The sequence below is a fragment of the Larimichthys crocea genome, chromosome VI (assembly GCF_000972845.2).
Source record: "Larimichthys crocea isolate SSNF chromosome VI, L_crocea_2.0, whole genome shotgun sequence".
Lineage (NCBI taxonomy): Eukaryota > Metazoa > Chordata > Actinopteri > Sciaenidae > Larimichthys > Larimichthys crocea.
In genome coordinates this window covers 26,489,965-26,497,495 of record NC_040016.1, presented here as the reverse complement: position 1 = coordinate 26,497,495, position 7,531 = coordinate 26,489,965, and the positions used below count along the sequence as shown (strand labels likewise).

Sequence of the window (7,531 nt, the reverse complement as noted above, 5' to 3'; positions counted from 1 at the left end):
GTGTTTCAGTTCCATGGAATCGTTTGGCAGTTTATCTAACGATTCTCTTATCGATTCCAGAAAGCACGGATTACGTCACGTAACTTCCTCAAGTTTCTCACGTGCAGTGCAGTCAGTAGTAACAATGTCACCCACTCGGTTCAAACGCTCCAAAGTTTGGCTGCATTTCACCAAAACAGACGTCAACAGGGCGACTTGCAATCATTGCAAAGTGGAGATAACAGCGTCGGGAGGGAACACGACCAACATGCAGAAACATTTGTGCACACAACATGCAATATTTTAAATGAATGTCGTGTTTTTGACACGCTTCAGACTGGAGATGAATCTCAACCTAGCAGCAGCAGCAGCAGCCAGGCTATGATCACCTCTGTGGTTACTACAGAAGGTAGTTACACATCGTTACTATTATCCAGGCTGTGGCCTCTGCTGACCTCGCTGTTGGTTTTGTAAGGTCGTGATACTTCTAACTGAACAAAGTTGATGCTGATCAAACGGTTTGTTCTCCTTTTCCCCCCAAATGAGAATCGATAAAGAATCGATAAAGAATCGATAATCGAATCGGAATCGTAAAAATCTTTCCCATCCCTATAGCGGACCTCATGAGGACTTGAAATGTGAGGAATCTGAAACAAAGTCTGCGGTTAGAAGGAGCGTCTTTGTGATTTCTAGGCTGATGTTTCATGTGTGTGTTCTCATATTTAGAGTTTTGATGCAAACTGTTCTAAAGCCCCTCAGTGAGCTGTGTCACGTACAGCTGCTTCAACTGCTGACTGAGTCAAACCAGCCACCAAGCGACAGTGACTGACTTCCAGCTGTCTTCAGGACGCCTGCATGCACATGTTCCATCTTTACCTCACGTCCCTCCATCCCGCCCTTCAACCCCCGCGGGGACGCAGCGTTGGAGCCTCTGTACTAACCAGCACTGTGTTCAACGCTCAGGGGGAAATTCACAGCAGATGAAAAGATAGAGAAATTTATTCACAGCAGCCTCGGTGGACCAAAAGACATATTAAGAAGTAAATACAAGACGACTTTAAAGCAGAGGCCAAACACAGACGGACTGCAAAACTCTGATTATGTGATTACTGCTGTTATACACACTGAAGGCTTTTCAGAAGGCATTCTGGGAAATACACATGAAGAGGACGCAGAGGACGGTGCATGTTAATGAAGGACGGACACACCTAAACCAAGCACTAACATCTACTGCTGAACACAGGCAGTGCCCAAAGACAGTTTTAGACAGTCTGTGTGGACATCTCAGAGACTACGTCCAGGTTTTAGACAGTCTGCGGGGACGTCTCAGAGACTACGTCCAGGTTTTAGACAGTCACTGATCATGTGATCATCTCCTCCTTTCTGTTATTTCCTTTTTTCATTTTACTGACAGGAAACAGGAGAGAGCGTCCACAGCTGAGATCGCATCATGGACGTTGCATTAGTCCATCAGGACGGGGAGTTCAATGCATGAACTAGTTGCTTTCTGACTTTCTGTTTGACCTCGTCCTGCTTCGTCTTTAACACTAACACTGAACTGAACTGGAAGGAAAAAGCACAAAGCCAAAACACAGAGAGGAGCTGATGTGACGGAGGAGAAACATGGAGGACGGCAGCAGAGGCTTGTGGGGACTAACAGGCAGGAAGTAATGGACTCTTGATTGAATTAGATGCTCCACAAACCAGAGCAGTCGTTATGATCCAGCTGAGATCCTGACACAGCCGCTGATAACTGCATCCATTAACCCGATTGGCTGCACACTCATTAATCATGAGACATTTTAAAATGCTTCATTCATTTCTCTGGGTTATGCTCGCTGTCATTCGGAGCTGGAGATTTGGTTCTGTTGTTTCATATTCATTTAATGGACTGATGCTGTTACTAATATACAAAAAGCTACAAACACTGATTCACAATGGACAACGAGAACACAGAGGGAGAAGAAGAGGACACGGATTAAAGGCCAGGTGGTTTCTCTTCCTGTCCTGTTCGCTACTTCACCAACGTCACTGAATAAAGTTCTAAAGTTCTAAAGTTGTTGTTTTATACAGTAATCAGCCAACACCAAGTGTGCATTACATTACAGCATAAAGCTCCGGACCAGCAGTGAGCAGCATTCTAGCAGCAGCCTGCACGGCTGACCGAGCTCGCCACAGTCAGCGTCTCATTGGATGTAAAATTAGTACACGCCCCCGAGTGCAGGATGACATCATCACGTGTTTTTATGGTTTGTCAGGAAATGACAAACTCTAAAAGTACGTTTAAATACTTCATTTCTGTCAAAGCAGACGGTCACCAGGCTGATATCACATCGTCTGCAAAAGGTCACGAGTGAAGATTACAGTGTTCAGCCGGGAGCTGATAAAAGTCTCCGTCTCCACAGCAGCACATTCAAACATGAAACATTCAGAGGACATGACTCATACTTCTGATCTGAAGAACCAACCCCGTCTCATGCCGGACAGAAGGCAAGATGTGAACCGACTTCTGTCGACATCACCTCCTCCAGCGACTGATGAACTGCGGATGTAGAAAAAAAACACCTACGCTGGGAGGTCAGTGTGGTGAAGCCGTTACACTGAGCATCAAACACACCATTACCTCACCGGATGAGCGAGCACATTTCTAACGCCGTGGAGCTCAGCGGGAACGAAGCCCGTCAGACCTGGCAGTGTTAAAGTCTTCATCTTCCCCACAGAGGCTGACACCTTCAGCTGCCCTAACAACACGTTTTAGCAGACAGTTTCTTTTTCAACAATCAGACTGAAGTGAAATGACGTGTGGACACAGGACTGGAAGAAGATGTGAGATTACTTTTCAGGAAAATTACTTAGACTTGGACTGTGGACACAACAGGTTTCACTGAATCAATGAAAGCTTTGTTGGTGGCACTGCAGAGACTTTATTAAAACATCATGAGATATTTATTTAAGTGGTGGTTTAATAATCTGCATTAGCAGTAGCTCAGTCCGAGGGAGTCGACTTGGTGAAGTCCAGCATGGACCACAGTATGGACCACAGTATGGAGCGTGGACTGGGAGGTACCTGCTGCCCTCGAGCAAGGTGCTGAACCCCTGACTGCTCTCAGGACGCCGATACATAGCTGCCCATCACTCCACCATCACTCCACCATCACTCCACCATCACTCCACGTCTGTGTGTGGTTGGTTTTCAGGCCCACACGTGTAAAAAAAAAATGGTAATAAGAAATAAGAATCCTCCTTCTTGTTGTTCTGCATTATTCCCATTTTCAATGCACAAACAAGAAGAAAAAATAACTGCAATCATGTTCGTGCATGAACAAAGCAAAGAAACGATGACGAAATATTGGTTTCCTATGAATTCAAGTTTTTCAGTTGCAGGTTGTTTCATGAACCCAACACGGATGGTACAGCAATCTGTTTAAGGTATGTAGTATGTATTTAGATAATACAATAAAAACATATCCAGGGACGTAAGCTGGAGACAGTCCCACTGGAGACAAATGAAGACAGAAAGCAGGAGAGACACTCCACAGTGTGAGCAGGTCGTGGACAGGAAATGAGCTCATATTGTACCGTTGCTCCTCCTTGACCCGGAGGCTCCACACCTCCTCGATGACACTCCAGGTGAGGCCTCAGAATTAAACCAGCAGAGCAAAGATGAACAAAATGTCAGCGAGCTGCTGGAAAAACGGCAGCTTAAGGAAAAAAGGTCTCATTTACGATGCAGGCTTATGCTGAAGTCGCACACTGGCCTTTGAAAAGATAATCCCACCCCGGATGTCCCCAATACGCCCTTTAAGCTTTAAGCACGAGGAAAGTGGAGCAGAGCAGATTTTTATTTTGTGTATAATAAACCTCGATTGAAGCTCGCTCAGGTCGGCTCATCATCACAAAGTTCAGGCAATAAAATATGAGACGAGCTCTGAGCGCCGATGACCCAAATCCATTTGATTTCTGCTTCTGCGTCGGCTTCTTGTGAGGCTGCTCGAGGTTTTACATCTACACACTAATTGGCAGCTCAGCAGAGAGAGAGAGACAGAGAGAGAGAGAGAGAGACAGAGAGAGTAAAGTTGATTTAAAAGAAAGACAGAGCGGGACGTGAAGATCGGAGAGAGATGAAAGATGCAGCGAGACAAAGACAGAGGACAGACGTCTCAAAGACGAGCAGAGAAGACGAGATTCAGCCATTTTGGCTCCGTTTTTTAAAAATCCATTACAAAGCTTCACTTCTCACAGCGACACACAACACTGCTTCATGTTTGTGTGAGTGTGTGGTCGGTCCCACAATAATCACAGACAGTGTCACAGTTTTGTCTTTTATAGATTTTAGAGCCCTCAATGAGATAATCTTCATTTCTTTGTGTCATTAAATAACTCCATGTGTCATTTACTCTGTGTGTCTGTGTGTGTGTCTGTGTGTGTCTGTGTGTGTGTCTGTGTGTGTGTGTGTGTCTGTGTGTGTGTTTGTCTGTGTGTGTGTCTGCAGGCCTGTCCACTGTTCATACTGATTATTCTGATGTATTCCAGGAGTTTCAACGTGCTAATCCTCCCTCACTTTTGGTCAGACAAACACAAAAAAGGTCTCAAAACGACCGGCTCGGTCAGGAATGTTGTGCTGTGACTTTTCTAAGAGTTTCACGGTTTTCAACGGTTTTGCCAAAAATCACCAAAAACCACGACAAAGTTTACAATGGGTGTGTGTTGGTAGAATGTTCCACAGCTAGAGTAAGGAGGGAGAGAAACATTTGTCAGAAAATACATTTGCAAACGGCTCTCGTGGCCACAAATGTCACTCTACAGAAATAATTTCTACATAGAAACGTAGGAAAATTCGTGGGCTACGCAGCGATATCACTGCTGAAGCTGTCAGACTTATAGTTTTGGCGGGAGACGCACTGATGCTCCAGGATCACCCACCGACAGCCCCATCTACTCCCATGTAAACTGGAGAGGAGAAATTTCCCAAAGGAGCACGGGGCACCTGTTCTTTCTCTCTCTCCCCAGGTCACATTTTTTAACTTCACACACTGAAATTCAGCATTCACATGGTCGACAAGATGAGGATGCTCACGGTCATTTGGGCTTTTTGATACCACCTACCGTTTGGCATTAGTGTCCACTAGTTGGAGGGGCTTCATTTAGAGATTTTCTGTGTCTCTCAGCAGTCACTCACACACAGACAGAGCACAGCTGCAGTTAACTGCTCTGACCTGCAGCTGACCCTGGTTGCCAAGCAACCAGTGATGGGACTAGAGCCAGACACATTTTTTTTGTTACTCATTACTCTTTTCAAAAGTAATTTTATTACTTTCCCATCCTTCCTCTTTCTTTTGTGTGAATGTTGCAGTGATCGATCTGCGCTCGCCACAAATATATATATAGAGAGTTTTTTTAAATTTCTCGCAGGACGTTATTTCATTACTGCCATCATCTGTCCATCTCTCCAAACCAAAAGTTATGTGTGTCATAACAGCTGCACATATTTCCTCCCTTAAACACACCTGATATGTGGCTTCACATCAGAGCTTTCCTCCTGAGCTTGCAGCACAAATATAAACTTGTAGTGTACACTTCAGGATATTCACAAACATAAGAGTGAAGACTGCAGTTCTGCCGTGGCTGCGTTGTGTCTGAAGGTCCACAAAGCTTCAAATTATTTATGAATCAGTAAAAGTTACAGACACGCCTGGATCAAACTGATGACGAGACAAAACCTGAGAACGAGTCTCAGTAACATCACACAGTTTACAACACGGCTACAGCTCTGAGTTCTGTTGGACCTGCAGGTGTAATCTGGCCATTAAAAAGAAAAACAGCTGATCGACTGTGGCCCATGTATTTAACCACAGCTCTATCCTTAACCTGATACCAGTTGACCTTAACCCTCAAACAAAGTCCTAACAGCCCTGTTGAAGAAGTGAGAAAGTGTCCTCGTTCTCAAGGGCAAAGGTCGTCAGGTTGTCCTCACAAAGATAGAAGCACAGGAAACACACACACACTTGTTTGCTAAATGGCTAAAGGGGGACTCGACGTGCAGAGTGCAGATCAGGGAACACTGAACAATCACGGCACTGTCCTTCATGTTCACAGTTTCTCCAGGCTAAATGTTTCCACAACACTGCAGTCACATGAGAGGCCGTTGGAGGAAGTTCGCCGTCGGCGTGTTGAACTCGACGCAGAGAAACAGTCGGAGGCGAGTCAACTTTCTCCAAACACAGAAAAACATGAAGTGTTTGTTAACGCAGACTGATGACTTCTGCACATAAAGTTTATGAAAGTATAACTCAGCAAAGATGACAGAAGTTTAAATATTAATATTCTGGGTTAAGGGGACATAAATAATAAATAATGGTGTTGAGTTTCAAGTCGTGCTTCAGGATTTCTCATATTTGCTTTGTCATGAGGGAAGTTATCATGTCTGCGTGTCCTCGAGACACTTTCTGGATATTTTTCTTATTGTCTCATGCACATTAAATCTGAATGCATTGAAGAGTTCTGACTGCGTGTTGTTGTTCTTCGGTCGTATGTGAACCAGGTAAACAAACGAAAGACGACCCAGCACAGAAACGTCCGAGTCAAACGAGGTCACTCAGACGGAGAAGCTGCCTCGTGAAATAAACCAGAACACGACAGATCGAGTGTCAAAGTTTCGTCCATGAAATCTGGGATCGCTCTTAAGTTTGAGTCACATGACTCTGAAGCAGGTTGACAGGTCTGATCGTCTGATTGGTCAGTGCAGCGTCTCACCTTAAAGCATCAGCTTTGGTCTGAAGTGAGCGTTCGTGTCTGAGTCGACTGTTTAATGGTTGGAGCTCACACTGTTCACTTCAGTCTTCTATGAATTTCAGCTCAATCTTTTTTGTGTAAACGATCGATTATATAAATTACGTTTTTTTAACTTTATGCTGAGACATTGATTTTTTCTTAATGAGATGCTTGATCGTGAATTTAAAGAAAACTGTAATTACTCCTCGTGACCTCTTATAGGTCTCAAAGATTTTGTTCTGTTGATGATGACGAGCTGACCATGAATCCCAAAGCTGGGTGTGATGTTCTTCACCAGGGTCTCCATGTTCAGGCTGGGTTTGAGGATCATGTTTTGAGGTGCAGGTCAGTGTATCATAATAAAATAATTTAATAAAAGGTGTCAGAGCAGCAGGACTAACAACACGCTTCACACCAAGCATCAGGACATTTTACTCACCGACCTAACTGCTCAGATGTTTGGACGCGGTGACATCACTGGAACAATCCTGTGTGACAAAAAACAAAGAGTGGTCAGAAACACTGAATCTGGACTGACACCACACTGAATGTTTCCAGATCTGAACCAAACTGAAGTGACTCTACATGTTCCTGCTGCACACGGAGCCTCTGGCTGTCAGCAGATGGTGAAAAAATAAAGATTACTGATTTTAATAAACCAACAGACACACGGAGAGGCACTCGCCCGTCAGCGCCTCTCCACGAGCTGCTTTGATTTATCTGAAGCAGAGCAGACGATGGTCCACTGCTCTGAACTTCACACATCTCCAGCACATCAAAC

General features: G+C 44.6%; 1 protein-coding gene across 2 annotated transcripts in view; it reads right to left on the bottom strand.

Moving 5' to 3' along the window:
* pcbp4 (poly(rC) binding protein 4) overlaps positions 1–7,531 on the bottom strand; it is a 118,340-nt gene that overhangs the window by 73,540 nt on the left and 37,269 nt on the right. The window contains exon 2 of one of the 2 annotated variants that reach the window (XM_019255359.2): positions 7,190–7,238. The gene's annotated coding sequence lies outside the window, so the exon portion shown is untranslated. The remainder of the gene's footprint in view (positions 1–7,189; positions 7,239–7,531) is intronic. The other variant, XM_027278939.1, reaches the window with a different exon arrangement.